The sequence below is a fragment of the Schistocerca americana genome, chromosome 3 (assembly GCF_021461395.2).
Source record: "Schistocerca americana isolate TAMUIC-IGC-003095 chromosome 3, iqSchAmer2.1, whole genome shotgun sequence".
Taxonomy (NCBI): Eukaryota; Metazoa; Arthropoda; class Insecta; order Orthoptera; family Acrididae; genus Schistocerca; species Schistocerca americana.
The window spans coordinates 685,628,657-685,650,644 of NC_060121.1; the positions used below are offsets into that span (position 1 = coordinate 685,628,657).

Below are 21,988 nucleotides of genomic sequence, written 5' to 3' on the forward strand. Positions count from 1 at the left end.
AATTCCATACATGGCTACACTCCATACAAATACTTTCAGAAACGACTTCCTGACACTTAAATCTATACTCGATGTTAACAAATTTCTCTTCTTCAGAAACGCTTTCCTTGCTATTGCCAGTCGACATTTTATATTCTCTCTACTTCGACCATCATTAGTTATTTTGCTCCCCAAATATCGAAATTCATTTACAAGTTTAAGCGTCTCATTTCCTATTCTATTACCCCCAGCATCACCCGATTAAATTCGACTACATTCCATTATCCTCGTTTTGCTTTGGTTGATATTCAACTTATATCCTGCTTTCAAGACACTGTCCCTTCCGTTCAGCTGTTCTTCCAGGTCCTTTGCAGTCTCTGACAGAATTACAATGTCATCGGCGAACCTCAAAGTTTTTATTTCTTCTCCATGGATTTTAATTCCCACTCCGAATTTTTCTTTTGTTTCTTTTACTGCTTGCTCATTATGCTGATTGAATAACATCGGGAATAGGCTACAACCCTGTCTCACTCCCTTCCCAAGCACTGCTTCCCTTTCATGCCCCTCGACTCTTATTACTGCCAACCGGTTTCTGTACAAATTGTAAATAGCCTTTCTTCAGTTTTAATCTACAGTTCATAACCAATAGATTGTGGTCAGAGTCCACATCTGCCCCTGGAAATGTCTTACAATTTAAAACCTGGTTCCTAAATCTCTGTCTTACCATTATATAATCTATCTGAAACCTGTCAGTATCGCCAGGCTTCTTCCATGTATACGACCTTCTTTTATGATTCTGGAACCAAGTGTTAGCTATGATCAAGTTATGCTCTGTGCAGAATTCTAACATGCGCCTTCCTCTTTCATTCCATACTCACGTTCCATATTCACCTACTACGTTTCCTTCTCTTCCTTTTCCTACTATCGAGTTCCAGTCACCCATGACTATTAAATTTTCTTCTCCCTTGACTATCTTTATCATTTCTTTTATCTCATCGTAATGTTCATCAATCTCATCGTCACCTGCGGAGATAGTTGGCATATAAACCTGTACTACTGTGGTAAGCGTGGGCTTCGCATCTACACTCCTGGAAATTGAAATAAGAACACCGTGAATTCATTGTCCCAGGAAGGGGAAACTTTATTGACACATTCCTGGGGCCAGATACATCACATGATCACACTGACAGAACTACAGGCACATAGACACAGGCAACAGAGCATGCACAATGTCGGCACTAGTACAGTGTATATCCACCTTTCGCAGCAATGCAGGCTGCTACTCTCCCATGGAGACGATCGTAGAGATGCTGGATGTAGTCCTGTGGAACGGCTTGCCATGCCATTTCCACCTGGCGCCTCAGTTGGACCAGCGTTTGTGCTGGACGTGCAGACCGCGTGAGACGACGCTTCATCCAGTCCCAAACATGCTCAATGGGGGACAGATCCGGAGATCTTGCTGGCCAGGGTAGTTGACTTACACCTTCTAGAGCACGTTGGGTGGCACGGGATACATGCGGACGTGCATTGTCCTGTTGGACCAGCAAGTTCCCTTGCCGGTCTAGGAATGGTAGAACGATGGGTTCGATGACGGTTTGGATGTACCGTGCACTATTCAGTGTCCCCTCGACGATCACCAGTGGTGTACGGCCAGTGTAGGAGATCGCTCCCCACACCATGATGCCGGGTGTTGGCCCTGTGTGCCTCGGTCGTATGCAGTCCTGATTGTGGCGCTCACCTGCACGGCGCCAAACACGCATACGACCATCATTGGCACCAAGGCAGAAGCGACTCTCATCGCTGAAGACGACACGTCTCCATTCGTCCCTCCATTCACGCCTGTCGCGACACCACTGGAGGCGGGCTGCACGATGTTGGGGCGTGAGCGGAAGACGGCCTAACGGTGTGCGGGACCGTAGCCCAGCTTCATGGAGACGGTTGCGAATGGTCCTCGCCGATACCCCAGGAGCAACAGTGTCCCTAATTTGCTGGGAAGTGGCGGTGCGGTCCCCTACGGCACTGCGTAGGATCCTACGGTCTTGGTGTGCATCCGTGCGTCGCTGCGGTCCGGTCCCAGGTCGACGGGCACGTGCACCTTCCGCCGACCACTGGCGACAACATTGATGTACTGTGGAGACCTCACGCCCCACGTGTTGAGCAATTCGGCGGTACGTCCACCCGGCCTCCCGCATGCCCACTATACGCCCTCGCTCAAAGTCCGTCAACTGCACATACGGTTCACGTCCACGCTGTCGCGGCATGCTACCAGTGTTAAAGATTGCGATGGAGCTCCGTATGCCGCGGCAAACTGGCTGACACTGACGGCGGCGGTGCACAAATGCTGCGCAGCTAGCGCCATTCGACGGCCAACACTGCGGTTCCTGGTGTGTCCGCTGTGCCGTGCGTGTGATCATTGCTTGTACAGCCCTCTCGCAGTGTCCGGAACAAGTATGGTGGGTCTGACACACCGGTGTCAATGTGTTCTTTTTTCCATTTCCAGGAGTGTATCTTGGCCGCAATAGTGCGTTCACTATGCTGTTTGTAGGAGCTTACCCGCATTCGTATTTTTTTTATTCATTATTAAACTTACTGCTGCATTACCCATATTTGATCTTGTATTTATAACACTGTATTCACCTGACCAGAAGTCTTGTCCCTACTGCCACCGAACTTCACTAATTCCCACTATATCTTACATTAACCTATCCATTTCCTTTTTCAAATTTTCTAACCTACCTGCCCGATTAAGGGATCTGACATTCCGCGCTCCGACCCGTAGGACGTCAGTTTTCTTTCTCCTGATAATAACGTCCTCCTAAGTAGTCCCCGCCCAGAGATCCGAATGGGGGACTATTTTACCTCCGGAATATTTTACCCAAGAGGACGCCATCATCATTTTACCATACAGTAAAGCTGCATGCCCTCGGGAAAAATTACGGCTGTAGTTTCCCCTTGCTTTCAGCCGTTCGCACTACTAGCACAGCAAGGCCATTTTGGTTAGTGTTACAAGGCCAGATCAGTCAATCATCCAGATTGTTGCCCTTGTAACTACTGAAATGTTGCTGCCCCTCTTCAGGAACCACACGTTTGTCTGGCCTCTCAACAGATACCCCTCCGTTGTGGTTGCACCTACGGTACGGCTATCTGAATCGCTGGGGCACGCAAGCCTCCCCACCAACGGCAAAATTCATGGTTCATGGGGGGGATTCTCAGATATGTAAATATATACTGTCAGATATTTACATGAAATAATACATTACGATCGTTCTATGACTTGAATATTATTTTAAACAGGTTTAGTTAGAAAAATTAAAAAGTGCACACAAATACAAACATGGCAAAACAAATATTTCAATCTGCTGGTTATGTGTTTATTTAGTGTAGATATGTTACATTGCGCACTTGTGAGAAGACATACCTTCCGTAATTATTTAGTACTAATGTAAGCTTAACCGTCTAGAATTATACTATAAGTTCGGTTGTAAGATGTGGTAACTTTTTGCAATATGTACATTACTATGTATAAATTATGCATTCAGAAGATGTCAGAACAGATTTTTTAGTGAAAAAAGTATTCAACTTTTCTGCACGTAGATAATTCATTATACACAAATCAGAGAAAACAACGTAAAGTGTTAATTGGGAAATGCGAGCAACGTTGCAAAAAAGTTTATGCTACACAGTTTATATGCTTCTGCACGTAAACCATTCTTCAGATATCGGGAGTGAACAACCTGTGTGTGGGGAGCAGGGTTCGACCAAACATAAGTTGCACTCTATGCAAAATAAATATGTACACACGTATAAACTGTTAATGGTAAACGATGCTGCGCAGAGATATTTCTGTACAAGCAAACCAGAGAAAACCACACAATGTAGCAAGGGAAAAATGCAAACAGCCTTACAGTAAACACTCTTCTGGACAATTTATATGCTTCCTCTTTTGTCAGTATGCCATAATGAAAGGACAGCAGTAAGGCTGCTAGAGATGAGTAACAGCAAAACGTCGCATAGCTGTAAGAAAGAACGCAGTAGGAGGAAATAACAAAGTTTAACGTCCCATCAAAGGCAAGTTCATTACAGATGCAGCACTACTTCGGAGTGTGGAGCCTTGTATCGACACTCTGTTATTCACAGTTCTGCTGACCGCAGTTGGTGGACTTACGACAATTTACCGGCTGCCACACTTGTGAGTCGTCGTCAAAACTAATAATCCCAAAAATACAAAATGCAAAATTACCTTTCAATATAAAAAGTTAAGTAATGGAAAATACAGAAAAATAATGAATATGCACCCAGTATCTTCTTACGAAAGTAACACGACTGATAATTATCTAGCGTCCAAATTGCTCACTTAAAATGAACTGCCTTGCTTGCCAATGCGTAGTACTTCAAAAATGGCAGTGTTTTGTTCCTAGAGAAGTATAATAAAATAAATTTATTAATCAATACAGGCTCCGAACTACTGATATTCTACCCTCGCAAAGGAAGAGACCAGTTATTTTAACGGATAAAGTAACCTAAATGTACTTTTTATGTCGGCGATTTTTCTTCTACTTCCGTTCCCTCTTCCTAGCCCCCTCGATTGGGGTTAAGAGTTACCACGAACTTCTCGTTTACCTGGAGCACTTGATGCTAAGGAAATTTGTCTGTTGTATGCTTAGTTAGAATCTCTAAAAGCAACGAAAAAATCCGTAACTAGCGATTAATTTACTAGTGTTTCCAAGAGGAAATTCTGTATGTTTATTCGTCCGACTGATTTAAATGCTGATATTCTAAGGATAAATGAAAAATGTAAAATAAACATGTTGATTTCTTATTGTTTTATCTTGGCATTGCTTATTCTATTAAATCTATAATATATAACCCTTCATCACCTATTCGAATCCAATTTCTTATTTGTGAAGGAAGTATGTTTAAGTACAAGGATGAATATTTATATTTAGGCCTATGTCTTTCGCTATTCGTTGAAAATGCGGCCTTAAGCTCCGGTTCCTCTAAATTTCTTAAATCTGTATTGCGATGTCCTTGTTCAGTAGTTTGATAATTACATTTCACCTGACTGTAGCACTGCAACGTTGACAGTCGCATGCAGTATCAACTCAGTGATAAAAAACCCCCAGAACTGAGCATCCAGCTCTTGCTAGTGCTGACTAAAGCCAACTATACACTCAAGAGCTCGCACATTTAACCAACCAACAATTCATATAATTGGCAGCTCACGTAGTTTGCAGTTTTATATAAAGGGAGCATTTCATGATTTATTTACAACACATAGGGTGGCGCAGAAATGTTGCGACAGACTGCGAGAGGTTGTAGAGGGTGTCCTGAGGAACAAATCGACGATAGGAGCCTCTGCCCGAAAACGGCATGCAACGATGCTACAGAGCATCGAAGTTAAAGTCGCCGGCACTTTCCGCTATGCGACCCCTTTGGCAGCAAACCTGACTTTGCACGCTGACGCAGCGTTGGCACTACGTCTCGCAATGTTGTTTGTTATTCAGTGATCGCGACTGATTGCCACTATCGCCAGTGCAAGAGATGGAGCTAGCTGCTGCGTAGAGAGGCCTTAACTCCTTTGAATGCGATGCTCTGTTGCTTCAGTGGATGGTGGTTTTGGACACGGGTTTCCATCTGCAGTTCATTTTTCTTCTGGGACTCTAAAATATCCAACATATTTCGGTGTACAGGAGACAAGTGTTCGAAACCGTCTTCCAGCAAGGCAATAGGGCATGAAATTCATAGGAGACAAGGACTGTCTGCACAATAGCATTTTCTCCACTGGCGATCGAGGCAGTCGGTAGCGATCACTGAAAAACAAACAACATTGGAATACATTCCGCCTACGCCCCGTCAGCGTACAAAGTCACGTTTGCTGCCAAAGGGATGGTCTGGTGGCAGGCGCCGGCGCCTGTAATTTCTACGCTCTGTACTGTCACTGGATGACGTTTCTAGACGCGGTTTCCAGTGTTCGATTCGTTCTTGAAGACACGCTCTGCAACCCGTCGAAGTTTATCGTAGTGTTTCTGGGACACCTTGTATATTAAGCAACGTATATAGCACGTACTCTCGCGACAAGTTGCAAAGCCATACATAAGCTATAAGGAACATCCTCACCTTCCAAGTAGAGCACTATGGGACTTAACATCTGAGGTCATCAGTCCCTTGGACTTAGAACTACGTAAACCTAACTAACGTAGGGAAAGCACACGCATCCATACCTGAGGCAGGATTCGAACCTGCAATCGTAGCAGCCGCGTGGTTCCGGACTGCAGCGCCTAGAAACGCTCGGACACAGCGGCCGGCTTTCCTATCTGGATTTCTGCCAATGTGTCGGTTTTTGTGCAGCACGGAATAGCTGAGAGACAAGGGCAGTGCTTAGTCATGTGTGGCAAGAGCCGATTTAAGGAATGAAGCCTTCCAACTCATGACATCATCTAATGTTTGAAATGAATAGAATGATAGTCACCCGTTTGTTTCTATAATGAAGGAAGTGGTACACCTATTTGCTGCTGCTTCAGAATCTCCAATGTATGTTTACTACCATGTGATACGTTGTAATTTTTACCAATTCGGATTTACTTGGTAACAGGTATTCAAGTATTTTCCGATTTTCCGAGAATCTGTTTATATCGCTACTGTTGATCTGATATTAAACGTAAAATTCAATTGATTGTAAATGACTGATTATGCTAGCGGATCTTTCAACGACAACAAATATTAAGACCGAAGAACTGTTTCTCATAACAGCAAGCAACAATTAATATAAGTAATACATTGCCTGTAGCAACCTATAAATTGCCTATGAAAGGTAAAATATCTATATGATAGCCGAAAAACGACAGATCAATGATCATCGCCTTCTGATGGGTCGGCCGCCAGGGCGATGATCATTGATCTGTCGTTTTTCGGCTATCATATAGATATTTTACCTTTCATAGGCAATTTATAGGTTGCTACAGGCAATGTGTTACGTATATTAATTGTTGACGGTAAATTCATCATAAAACGGATCGGCCCTATTCTCTTCATATATTTCCTTTTAATAATTTTAAATGGGTAACTGTATCCGTCTTTTAATGCATCACAATTGGTTTTTATGATAGTTATCAATTTTAAAAGTCTGCTACGTGTATTTTCCTAATGTGTTTTTATCAGATTATGTTTTCTGCGTAAATGGTGACTGCATCTAAGCCCATAGTAGCGACAACTAGGGAGGATGCAGGCAAACAGTTTTCTGGTAGCTACTGTACATCAGTAGCCAGTTGCAATAATGACTGTGTGAACGATGTGGCCTATTCTACACCTTATTTTAGATCTATATGACGATGCTGTACTGATTATATTTATATGTTTTGACGATGCCATTATAGCCTTATCACTTTAAGACTTGGTGTATAAAAGCTACGTTTTACCGTATTTTATCTGTACATTTTCCTGGTTGTATGATAGTATATTGTGATACGTATTTCTGTATTATGTTGAAAGACACACTGCTCACTAGGTGCATATATTTGTATATTGTAGATCTGAGAATGGTCATTACGGACTGAAACCGGTCATCGTCTAAAGAATTGATATTGTGATCAAAGACTGGAATAAAAAACATTTGACAGTATTGGATCACAGTTTGTATACGCGACCATGTCGCAGTTGGCATATACAGTAAAACACGTGCAATAAAAACAGACACCAGTTGCAGAAGCAAGATTCTAAATTGTACAATAAATACTCTTGGTTATTAGCGACCCCATATCATATACGATTCTGCAGTGCCTGTATTGTTCAGAAGCAAGATACAATGTGCCCTCAAACACAACTGCTTGCTGTAAAATGGAATGACGACAATGAAAATTTGTGCCGGAACAGGAGCCGAACTTGGATTTTTCGCTTACCGCGTGCTGTGGCCTTAGGGATAAGCGGAAAATCTGCGTTCGACTCCCGGTCCGACACAAATTTTCATCGTTGACATTTCATTATATAGCTGATGTTTACCCATATTCGCATCTCACAATGCACTACATATATTACATGTCATATTATTGAGTTTTAAACATAACAAAATAACCTATTTCATTCAGTTTTGTACACAAGAAACGGAACTGTAGAAAACCGGGTCAACTTAACAATTTTATTGGTGATGTGATCCTACTCCCGTCACATGTCTTACACACCATCACTTTCTAAATCTCGTTAAATAAACATGTGGAGTGATGGGATAATGGATAGCCGTCTGACGCTTGGGAGAATCGTTTGTGTACCTCTGGACAAATCTTGGTTTTGGCAGCCTTATTCGAATTATTCAATAAATAATTAAGAACTATCATATACTTGCCAATAAACCCGTAAGCGTATGGCGTAACACTGACCTCAGATGAGCATCTTTCTCGTCTGCTCCCATCTTGATGTAACTATTTGTATGCTCTGTCCAGTACCAAACCTAATGTACCATGCCCAGCCACTTCATGGCAAGCATACAATGCTCAACCAAATACTCTGCTTCTATATACAGTTTTGCAGACAGATCGAACGTAATGCCTCACAGACACACACACACACACACACACACACACACACACACACACACACATACACACACACTTTGTGTTATAACTGTCTGCTGATTGTAACATGAAGTAGCACATGGTAACAGTGTGTGAATATTGTTTTCATATTTACTCATTGTGCCGAACGTTTAATAATTCATTGCACTGGGTGGGTGTCATTAGAGAATACATATATTCATAGCAACAAATATAAGTCTTAACATGTTATTCAGTGACGCCACTGACACTATTAAATGTTCTCTTGCGTTTGTAATCCTGTGATACACATTCATGAGTTTAAATGAAGCCCATGTTCGTCTTTTTATCGCTTCTGCACTACTACATTGTTTTAAAATTCCTCAACTAATTCTACCACCACATTCCAGACTCAACTTCCATTTCCTTATATTGCTCTAATCCTATGCTCAACAAAGTCCTCACAAACTATATCTCCTGCGTGCTTATAGAGGCATTCATATACAATAAAATAAAAACGGCAAAAAGCCTAATATCCATAAACAACATAATACAGAAACATACACTACAGTATGTATACACTCTCATGGTGTTTCAGTATATAAACTCAGTTCTGTAATATCTAATAAAACAAGTGGTGTCTTACATACAGGTTAAGCTAATTGTAGGCATCTGGATGTAGGCATCACACTAACTCAAATGGCCTATGGTATAACTCACACATCTATCTGAAACAAACTGACCTGTGTTAAAATTTGTTTTGGCACTGTTACATTTATCAGACAACACATCTCTAATTTATGGCTCACACTCTTGCTTGTATCTATCATCTGTGGGTATAGTTAAACATTTTTTAAAAGAATTTCTACTGCTAAAAGGATATACACATGCCCCTACGACCTCCTGGTAAAGGTCCAAATAAATCAACTGCCAGTAGCTCACCTGTTTTGCTTTTGAACAATAGTTAACATTTTGCTTTGTATTGCTACTTCACTATACTTGACTTTCTGGCATGTACGGGAAGCTGCCAGCTGCTTCCTTACACTCCCAGCCAATTTGTTGAAAATAATGTACCCCTACATTATTTACAGACATTTATGTGCCCAGTACTGTCTGTAATGAATAAAATCGATTAAGGTCACTATGTGTTCATCTAGGAAAACTAATTTCCATTCCTCCCAGTCCAAAGATTTAACCTACTCTTGTAACAGTTTTTACGTTTTTCATTCCCATTACATCCAAAGTTGACTTTAATAAATAGTAATAACTGATCCCCTTTCTACAATCTCTTTATATATTTATAGATTACTTTCCTGCTCTACCATTGCACTTCTTTTATACGTTATCTGAAACCTTTTACCTTCAATTTCTTCCTCATATTCAGCTTCAACTGAAGGCAAACGTGAAAAGTCATCAACTACATCATTTTCCCCTCCCTCGGCTTATGTAGTATTATACTTAAATACCTGAAGAACCATATCACATCTGATTAACCTAGCATTTTGTAAATATCTTAAGGCTGAGTGAGCAGTGGAATTAATTATCTCTCTTACCTTCACATCAGATCCAAACTTTTGGAAAACAAGGTTACTGCTAACAAATCCTTTTCCAATATATCATACATACATTCGTGTTTGGTCAGTATCCAGCTAGCAAATGCAATAGTTCTGTGCTCAGTTCCCCAATTTATTATCTCCTCCTTGAGCAAGTTCACTTTTGAAACATAATCTAAGCTGTCTGAGGCAATGAAACAAGATAGTGACATGTCTTGATAGTATAATATTTTACTGCTAAGTAAACGACTTTTAATGCCTTGAAGCTTTATGTTGAATACAGATGTCCAGTCCTATGTGGAACACTTTTTCAACAACTTACACAGGTTGTGTGAATTCATACTGTAATCACTAATGAATTTTCTATAAAAAGGGCATAATCCAACAAATGCATTTTATTGATTCCTATTCTTAGGCATTTTTCATCCAGGAATAGACTCCATCTCCTATCTGTTGGGTAGAATACCTTCAGAAGTTAGTTAGTGCCCCACCTGTAAAATCTCACATTTGTTGAGCTTGAGAGTCACTCCCTCTTATAAATTGCTGTGAACACTTGCTCTTGCGACTGGCACTGTTCATGCCAGGTGCAACTGGTAATAAGTATATTAGCTACATATACAAATAACCTCTTCAATAATTCAGATCCAATACAATGATTTAGTGCACTGATAGTGAGAACCAGAGTGATTAATAAACCAAAACCTACTACTCTGCATATGTATTCTCGTTTCAAATGGAAAACTGAATACATTTTCCTTGCCTCAAGTAAAGGCATCTGGCAAGTCCATGAATCATATCTATACTAGATATGAGCTTAACATCATTAAAATTTTCCAACAATTCATCCATGTTTTCAGACTGATCATTCTAACAATTCTTTAACTCACTTGGTTAGCCGAGAGGGCTAAGTGCTGCTTACCAGACTCGAGTAGGGGCGCTGGCCCCGGATCGGATCCACCCCATGTTTTCAGATTGATCATTCTAACAATTCCTTAACCCACTTGGTTAGCTGAGAGGGCTAAGTGCTGCTTCCCAGATTCGAGTAGGGGCGCTGGCCCCAGATCGGATCCACCCAGCGGATTAACGACATGGGCCGGTGTGCCAGCCAGCCTGGATGTGGTTTTCAGTCAATTTTCCACATCTCACTAGGTGAATACCGAGCTGGCCCCATGCCCCGCCCAAGTTACACGACTCACAAACATTTGAAGACGTTTGCGCTATTTCATGGCTTACATTAGACACAGGCAGCTGGGGTACATTACTTCTGTCCTGGGTGATACAGGGTGGTGACAGGAGGGGCATCTGGTCACCCTCTGACAGTAACATTGCCAAACCCCTCCGTACCAGATCGGTCTGACGGCGGAGATAGAGAAGATCCAAAGAAGAGCGGCGCGTTTCGTCACAGGGTTATTTGGTAACCGTGATGGCGTTACGGAGATGTTTAATAAACTCAAGTGGCAGACTCTGCAAGAGAGGCGCTCTGCATCGCGGTGTACCTTGCTCGCCAGGTTTCGAGAGGGTGCGTTTCTGGATGAGGTATCGAATATATTGCTTCCCCCTACTTATACCTCCCGAGGAGATCACGAATGTAAAATTAGAGAGATTAGAGCGCGCACGGAGGCTTTCAGACAGTCGTTCTTCCCACGAACCATACGCGACTGGAACAGGAAAGGGAGGTAATGACAGTGGCACGTAAAGTGCCCTCCGCCACACACCGTTGGGTGGCTTGCGGAGTATAAATGTAGATGTAGATGTAGATGTAATAGGATCAACCCCGTGTTGAAGTGGGACAAAGGCCTGAGTAAATGATGATGATTCTAACTGTTCCTTGTATCTATGCAGTCTTCACTGATCCATCTTTTTTAACCTTTGCAGTGGAATTACAGTATTTACTCCTACCTAAATCTATTACCTACCAATCTGGCATTTTTTTCATTCTGGCCATTACGCTTTCTTCATCTGCAATAGCAAAAGGAGATGGCTTGACCTCAGAGAACTTCCTTTGGCTTACCTGAAAATTATCTACCCAGTAACTCAGTGAGCTATGATTTCTGTTCCTCAGATAAAAGATCCATATCATCTATTGATTATACATCTTACCTATTACGCATAAACGTCCACTGTCTGCAATTTTCCTTCACAAGTGACTCTTTGTTTGACCATTTTTCAATATCTTTTTAATTTAATTCTTTTTCTGCAATCCATCCCTAGCATGAGATTCCATGTTCTTATTTCTTACTACAATATTACAGTCATATTTTTCATCCCCAATATAATGTTCATATCCAAACTTGGAATTACAAAGCACCATATATTAAAATAATGACCCTCAATTATAAAGTCTTATAAAATCCCTTCGTCAAATGGTTTACTACATGCTCCAGTAGCTGTTTTAATTTTCTTATGTGTTACAGGCAGTTCCACCAAATCCTTGCACATAATTTGCTGCTGTATGTGTTACAGGTAGTTCCATCCACTCCTTGCACCTAATTTGTTGCCATACTGGCTCAGATACTGCTCACACACAACATCCCAAGTCCATTAAAGCAATATTCTTCCATTTTACCACTTCAGTATTAATAATTTGCTGAACATTTTAAGTAGTTACATTTTTAACTGTATTTCCTAAAATCAATCCATTTCATCTCTTCTCTACTTTCTTCCTCCGTCACAAGTACGTTAATATAAATCTCAACTGTCGAGTGGCCACACCATCTTTCATAACATAAATGGGTGTGCAGCATACTTTGTAAACATATAAAGATTAGTTGTCTTTATGTTGCTAAGATAAACATGTATGAGCAAAATCACAGTCTAATCTTAGTTTAATTAGACAATGACAAATTAAATTGACACGGTGTGAGCTAAGGCATTATTTAGTTGAGCAGTCATGAAATAGACAGGTGTTAAACCACAGTAATAATCCATTCAAAACATTAAACAGTGAAGTTGCATCAGATCAAAGCCAGCCACTTACTCGATTACTAATTCATAGACAGCTTCATTGGGGAATTGTGCTGATCTAGCTCATAATCTTCGTCATTTTCTTGCATGAATCTTAATTTTTTGTTGGCTAGTTCACTGAGTCATATGTTCATCATACAAAAAAGAAACTTACTTCGCCAATGATATCCTCAACAAAAAGACTCTCATCACTACAACCTATCCTTACTTCTCTCATAAATTCGTCATCACTATGGGTATAGTTAATGTATGCTCATAAGCCTAAGTATACCATCAACAATGATTTTATTATTTATTGTATCAGTGCTGCATGCGTTATTAAAATTAGCACATGATCCACTTTGACCAGACTTACATACCCTTTTTGTAGAATTCTCGACATCACTATCAGTGCAGTAACACATTTTACCTACTCACAATCACTTCCACTTATTTTAACTTCCTTGCCCCTTAAGTCCATATCAGCATCTGTTTTCATATTAGATGAAACTAGGGCGACAGTCTCAGACACTTCAGTAATCTTAACTGAAGCTAAACCCACGTTGTTTTCAAAATTTTCTGTCTCACAAAGCCATTTTCTGTCAAAAATTTCCCAAGTGTAAAAATTAATTAGATCATTATTAAACTTAGTTTTATTACATTCTGCTATGAATTGCTGCACATTCATCTTTCCCAGTACTGCTAGTGTGTGTTCAAATCATATGAGCGACCATAAACAGAGTGCATACAGTGCTTGGAGTGCCAGCATCACATGGCAACAGGCAGTTGTGGCAGGGCACAGGCAAATGGGTACTGTCCAGCAAATGAAAACTTACTAGCCACTTGGAGGGTGAGGACCACTTCGTGGAGAGACGAAACAGGAAATATATGGCAGAGCAGCGAGGCATCATAATGGACAGACGTCGAAGGCTGGCAGTTGGTTTGCTGTCAATACAGGACATCGTTTCAGACAGAGGAGCGTACAGTGATGGGCTTTGCATATCCAAGGAATGCAGTGCAGCCAGAGGTGAAGATCTGTTTGTTGTAGTCTGTTTTTGGACACAGTTGTTAGAGGAATGTGGGTTTGTTGTGGTAAGTGCTCCGTGTAGTGCATAAAAGTGAGGCACAGCTGGCCTATTAGAGTTGCCTATTGGTTACGTGCTGAAGCAAAAGAAGGCCAATGTCGAGCCTGAGAGAGTACTAGCTGAAGGAAGTGTGTCTTCTGAAAATTAAATTGTCATTGCTTTTGTTTGTCAATGCTTTATCGTTCTTACATTCTGTCCATTGCGGATCATTGGCCCCACAGTGAATTTTGTCTCTCTTCTTTTGGTTGTTTAGTGTTAACTATGGTGTTGGCATTGGATGGGTATTTTTGGATCTGCTTTCGGGTTAGACTGAGTGTCTCGTATACTTTCACTTTTCACTTTTGTGTAAAGAACTGACACCCCTGTGCGTGTAGTCTGCATGACCTAAGAGGGTCTGATTTATTGACATTCCGGATATCACATCTGGTACTAATGTGTTGTCACAATTGCATATTCACTGTTACTCCACTATTGCAATGTTGATGGTTTCTGTCGGGGTGCGTTAACTAAAAGTGCTTTGTTTTTATTAGGTCATAAGCCATACTTCGTTTCTCTCAGTGGTGAGTTCTTTAGTCATGGTTTATTCTCCATGCGCACTCAATTCCTTACCCTTGTTAATAATTTGATTTTTTTTTAAATTCTGAGCACTGAGTTCATTGCTTATTATTTAGTCTGTATGCACACTAGACTGTTGCACCCATTAATAAATGGCATTAAATTTGCTTGAGAATTTGTGCCAATACATCCCCCAGCCACTTATCTCTCTCATTAGATCCCTGTGCCACAATATTTGCTACAGTAATTCCTTCTATTCCATCTACTGTACTTATTATATCCCCAACATATTTGTTCACAGCATCCGTGTGTCGAACATCCATCGCTTTTGTGCTCATTGTGTGGTGATAATCTGTTATACTGTTGCAATCCTGTCTGATCTTATTCATACCACAGATATTAGCCCAACTGATCACCTTCAGTGAAACACCTGTTAGTTTGCTGACTATATGTGCAGAGAGTTCGCACCTCACGGTCTACCATGGCCTGACCCCTGCCATTCCATCCTCTCTTCTTGGTCCAAAACTTTTCCTTCCCCCCACCTGTAAAATTTCTGCCTTCTCCCTGTTGCCTATTTCTCCAGTTTGAATCACGCTTATCACATCTCTCTCATCTGTCCGCCTATTATCATTCTTCCCATTACAATAATTCATGTTATTGTAATTTACCATGTTCTGATTTGCAACACCTTCTCTGTGCTCAAACAAATTGCAGTCTGTAACATCATCCTACCAATGTCTTCAATGAAATTGAAAAATTCTTCCACAGTGTCAGTAGCAACGTGGATAAATCTCCATTGCAAAGTTTCTGGCAGTCTCTTCTTCAAAGATGACAGTTGTGCAAGCACAGTCAGTGTTATATTCAAACGAATTAATTAATTCAAGAAACTACACAAAACGCCTTCATTTTTTCCTTCTGAGTCTTATAACCTGGCCCATTCAAAAAATCGTTTTGCAATGTCATCTGCTTTGAGTGCTCCCAAAACGTACTCAAGCACGTTGTTTTAAAGGTTTTGTAATGCACAAACTGTTCAGCGTTCTGATTAGCCAGTGTCTCAACGCCCCTTCCATCTTCCTTTTTAAAACAGCCACAAATTGTCCTTACATGCAGCCAAGAAATTTACTGCATGACATCTGTTTTCCCCACTGAAAACTTGGTATTCAGCCCTTGCGCATAGGACATCCTAACGTGAAATTACTACGCCCTGTTGTTACCTTATAGACATTCTTTCGAAACAAATATTTCCCCTTTCCAATTCCTTCTTATTGTTTCTTATCCGTTCATTACATTAAAAATCATACTCTTACATACATAAATTTTGTGTTTCCTTGTATTTCATACAACTTACATTTCCATTCTTGCGCCTCAAACTGTCCCACAATATCAACTTCCACAGCCTCCACCTTGGGTGATAAACCATTCTCTTCCTCATCAACCCTATCATTAAGCCCTTCCACTTATTTGGTATTATTTTCAGTTTTATTTTCAATTTCTGTAAATTTTGGTTTACAATTGATAACACTTTTCAATTACTTCATTTATTTTTCACCCAAGATCTGGTTTTAGTTCTCCAATACCACTGCCAAGCTTCGATTCGATATTTCCAAAGCTTGAATCTATTCACGATAGCCGTTAGTCGGTTTCCTAACGCAGATTAATACAACGTATCTGTTTCCCTTCTAATCCTTGCACTGCTTGTATCACCTCTTGCTCCCTAAATTCACAATTACTTGGTGACTCTTTGATTTTTCGGCCATGACTGACGATCGGAAAGACAAATACAATGCATCTGCAGATGTACATAACTTAAATTTGTCATACATTGCCTCTGTTCCTCTGCTCTGGTGCGATGCACTGCTGAAGGTGGCACCTGGGATCACCATATGCAGTGCGGAGATGGTACAGTGCAGAGATGTTGTGTCACGGAGCTGTGGTACCAAACAGACACTGTGACATGGAGTTGCGGTGGTACTGAATTACTGCAGTGTGAAGTTGAGGCAGCATGGAATTGTTGCAATGTAGAGCTGTAGCTATACTAAGTCCCTGTGGCACAGAGTCGTGGCAGTGCAGAATTACTCCGTTGTGGGCTTACGTTGGCATGTAGACACAGCAATGTGGAAATGTTGTGGCTTGGAAATACTGCTGTGCAGACTGTTGGCGGTGTGTAGACATGGTGTCATTAAGACGTTGCAGCATAGAGAATGTGGCGTGACAAACCGCACTACAGAGACTCCGGTGTGGGGATGTTGCAGGCCTAAGATTGCGGCGCTGTACAGTGTCGGGGAGATATTGTGGCATGGCCAGGCGATGTCATGTACATGCAACAGCATTGATATACTGCAGCACAGATACTGCAGCGTGGCGAATGTATAGCGGTTGTGCCACCGAAACTGCGGGCAGATGACTTGCGTCACACTGATTCTGCAGTGCAGACGGGAGATTGTGTGTAGATGCAGTGTTTCAGAGATGAAGCAGTACAGATACTGCAACATGAAGATGGTGCGTCGTGGACACTGCAATAGAATAGTGTTTCAACTCTAAGGCTGTCATGCAAACACCACGGCATGGGAACGCTGCAGCGCTGATACCCAATAGCACTGAGATGCTGCAATCTTAGGAAACCGTGATGCGAAGACTAATGCATGAAGACTGTGGAGTAGGGACATGGCGACGATTACTATGTGTAAACACACAGTGGTACTGCATAGGCTCCTGGCAGCTACTGCACGAGACCATTCTCCCACACCTAACGAATCCACTGCTGCGAGTACTACTGCTGCTTCTATTACTGCACTATGTAAAGCTCATAGCTTCCACTCTAATAGGCTATTGCTAACGCCTGGAAACGTTTATTGGGACACTTGATCCCAAAATAAAACTTAAAATGAATTCCAAATAGACTTGAGATGAGCCGCCCAATTGCAGCTTGAGTAGCTACTATTCTTTATTCCCAAACAACTATTCAAATGCAACTTAACTAGCTCCAGAAATTAATCCTGGACTATTCCAAACAACTGTAACTTCACTGGGGATAGGTAACAATAATAAGATGTTAATTATCAGTCAGTATCAATTCGTAACTATCTAACCACTAAAAGTGAGTCAAGGCCCTTAGACTTGAATATTTCTCATGTGACCAAAAGGTATTCGCTTTCAGAAACAGTAGACAGCTCAATTTAGCAATAACAAAACAGCTATACAATTAAACAAATCAATAAGTGCATACAAGTTATCAAAAGGAAAAAGTATTAATAGTATGATCCAACAGAATAACAATTTGGGATACAACCAAACAGTTAGTCTTGATTACTCGTTTATTCCAATTGCACGAAGGTTGTTCCTGAACAGAATATGCTCGTAGATACAAAAAACCAAAGTGGTTAATTATACAGTAAAAGCGGAGTATTTGTAGACAGTAACAGATATCAACTACAGGCATGAATCATCATCAGTTTTCTGCTGTATTTGCAGGTCCTTTGCCTCTCCATTTTCTGCGATCCATTGCTTCCTTCTTAAGGCTGCTGTATGTTGCACCGTCCATCACGTCATGCAGTATCTGAAATCTCTTCCTTCCTCGCTTCCAGCAGCATGAACAATTAGGTCCAGCAGCATGCAGAATCATCTCGCCACTCCCTACTTTTTGACTCAGCTTCTCTGCACGCATGCGTGGCGTCATTCAACGATTTCGTCATTGTCGGAACTAGCATAAACATTACAGTTTATGGGTCCACATAAAATCAACAGATTTTAGCCATGGAAAACCATGGAAAATGCAACTTCGGGCGTCAAATCTTTAGAAAACACTTCTCTGATAAGATTGTGACGCATATTTGACCTTTTTCATTCCTATAATGCCCACAAGTGTCTTTGTTTAGCATCTGAACTCCACAGTTACATACGAGAATTTTAACTCACCCTTGCAGGCATTGTTGATGACAATCATTTCTAGTGTTTGATACTGTGAAATCAAGTTTATTCACGATAAAAATATCTTATTGAACTGCACATTCCAAGCGTTACTGCTTCTTTCTGACATTTTTGACTTCTGGAATTGTGTTGAATTACACTCCTCATAGTTTAACATTCATTCCTGTTCGATCCTAAGAACAAGACCTAGGAACAGTACCCAATATGAAAGACCCCCGACTAAATTTATGGTACTGTTAGCGGTCGAATAATGTAGCAGCCTAATTATGTTAAATAACCGAGAGCTAATGGAAAAGCGCTACTCGGTGTTTACTGCTATGGCAGTTGTTTCTTCCGAATTACGAGTATACCAGCTAGATAGTCCTGCACTCAAGGAAAAGAGGTTTCGTATTAATCGAAGTCACGAAATGTATGTAGAAAGTGGAGTTACACGTTGTCACTAATCCTACATGGAGACGGTCGCTTTCACTGTCAAACACTTCATTTCACGTTTAATCTTAGCACAGGTCGAATGTATTGAAATATTGTCACACGCTGCTGTAACGGTCGGCACAAGGTATCCTCACTACAATCCACTGGGCGGCGCAGCAGACACGAACACGTAATACAGACACTCTGTATTTATAATAACCTTTTGGTAAACAAATTTTGTCATCATTCGGTATAATTCGATTTAATGGATGTAAACCGACGGTTGTCGAGACACAGATCCGGCCGGCACGGAATGTCTCCTCCTACTAGATCATTACAACAGCAAAGTTATTGACTGAACTGCATCTGACAACAATATCACTTCCTGGGGTCTCTCGTGCTTGACTATCGATTCTTGGCCCATCCTCAGACTGTGCAAATAAAACATGCTTATCTTTGAGTAACAGACCGTGGATCCCTCACAGACTCTTATTACAATGGTGACGTCATAGTACATAGACAGTTTTATGCAAGGGGAGGTGCGATTCGCATTCATCAGAATATTTATTTATCACTTGTGTCTATCATATGTTAAGGAAATTAATGAATTCCTCATCTCCTTGAGTGTGCTCGCTTATCTTTAAGTCTTTGCCCTACATGAGGAATCCCAGGCATTAAGCCCAATATTATCGCTGCTCTTCTCCTAAATGAATAAGTTCATTTTCCAAACCATATGAAATCCCTTCTACATTCGCCAATAAATGATACTGCAGTCGTCTACACTTTAAGATGTATGAATTGTTATAACCTTTTGCCACAACAGAAAAATACTTATTTTCTCGATTACCAGTGCCCACTATTAGTCCTAAGAGCTATCCCACGTCGTTCCATTTACGTCATTCACTCTTCTATTTCAACTGCCTTTCCTGGCTTGTTTTGGTATCTTGTGTCCTCTTTAGATCCCGCTAACAAAATTTTCCTCGATCAGTCTTTTTTACCCAGTATCTCTACTTTCAAAATGTTTTTCATTAATCTTTTATTCTTCAGTACACACCCCAGAAATCTTATCTTTCTCATTTCCGTTTCTTTTAGATGTTTTCATTATTCATTTATTTCTTTTACAGTCTCCTGATTTGTTTCTCTCTGTATCCAGCCAGCTCTAATGAACGTCCATGTCAAACATTACCTTGCTTCTAGTTACTGTAGACTTACTCCCCAGTCTGTCACCAACTTAGAATCACCAGATTTCTCCATTTATTTTAATTTAATCTGCTTCTTCATTGAGATGCTTATCCCTTTTTCAGTAACATATTTTAAACAAGTGTGTTGAGGCATCCGTATTGGACTCCTTTCTCAACTTCAGCTGTGCAAATACTTCCATTATTATTTAATAGTGTGTATTGTACCTTCCACATTATGCAGATCATTCATTTTCTTCCAGTGTATTTCCTATCTCCACACTGAATGAAATCATATTGACAGCATTTTGAAAACCAATAATGACTGTGAACGACTCCAAGTTCACCTCTAGTGAAACGGCAGCAGTGTTAAAATTACTGCCCTAGCACTAACATCAAAACGATCTTCCTTCAAACTAAGGATTTTATTGTTCCTTATGCTATTTTTATCGAACTGAATAATATATTTGTTGCTTGGGATCAAAGTTATGTTATTACTATTACATTACAGTCGTGAGTACGGTAAGCCAATCATTTCACTCTTACTGAAGTCTTCAGAAATTCCCTCTCCTGGAAGCAGTTTTCAACGATATTTGACAAGGAACTGTTCAACATTTTGTAAACATTTTTGTACGAAATATTAACCTTTAAATCGTATAGTTTTGCAGAACGATGTGTTGACCTCGGTCAGTAATTTGTACCGTATGAGTCACACGTTATTTTAGTTTTGATTTTAATATATCGTATGAGAATTCTTGGAAGCAATAAAAATATGAAATCCCATCTTTCAAAAAGCTCTACTGACATTTTAACAAGTCCAGACACCTTTTTCGGCCTCAGTCAGTAATTTAGTCCACCTCTAAGGGTTAGATGCACGACCGTAATTAATTACATAGACCTCCGCGGCCACAGTCTACATTGTAACAGTCACTGAAGGAAACGTGCCTGTATTTCATCTGTGGAAGCAGATGCTCCTGGTACAGCAAGAAATAGTCATTCCTGTGCTCCAAAAGAGAGGAAAATTGTGAAATTCTAACATCGTGAAGACGTATTCCGCTAGAGTTGCGACGTTTCCAAACAGTGTGTGGTGCAATACACCACGGTATTTAGCGATAGAGCGATGAATTCTGTAAGGGTACATCATAACGGGCCGAAGGTTGGAGATATTACCATCTTTTTTCAGTCCTAGACTCAATCTGATGGTGATTTACAACGATATCTCACACTCATGTCGTCGAATGCTGCCCCTGGGATCACATATGATATAGTTCACAAAACACGTTTCGTTAAAACTGCATTATTGCTAACAGCAATAAAAATAGGAGAAATGAGAAAACTGCATTAAACCCATTAACATGATCAGATGTTAAGTATTGTAACTAATAAGTGTTATACGAGTAGAATGTATTAAACTTGAATACGTGTTCTTGTTTTCTGTTTGATTTATTTGCTGTTTGACCATTTTCAGGGGTACTAACTAGTGGCATTTTCGTTGATATTGTGCAGAATTTTTTTCAGTCGCTCTGATTTCTTGTCTAATTTTAGACTTTTAATTTTAAGTTTCAGCCAAACATGATAGATATCTGATTAAAACTATCTTTGTGAAGAGTTCCCAGGTTTACTTCCTAATTTGTTGATAGGAAATTGGGTTTTTTACATCCAGTAGCCGACGAGGTCATTAGAGATATAACACAAGCTCGGTTGGGGACGGATGGTGAAGAAAACTGGCTGTCACCTTTCAAAGAAAGCATGTCTAGATAAAGCAAAATGATTTAAAAAAATGTGCGGTGTATATTAGCGTTTGCAGACCTTTCAAGTATCAAAGTCGTCTACCT

General features: G+C 40.6%; 1 protein-coding gene across 2 annotated transcripts in view; it reads left to right on the forward strand.

The window, feature by feature from the left end:
• The window catches only part of LOC124605639 (luciferin sulfotransferase-like), a 749,478-nt gene that overhangs the window by 583,336 nt on the left and 144,154 nt on the right, over positions 1–21,988 (forward strand). The gene's annotated exons all lie outside the window — the stretch shown is intronic.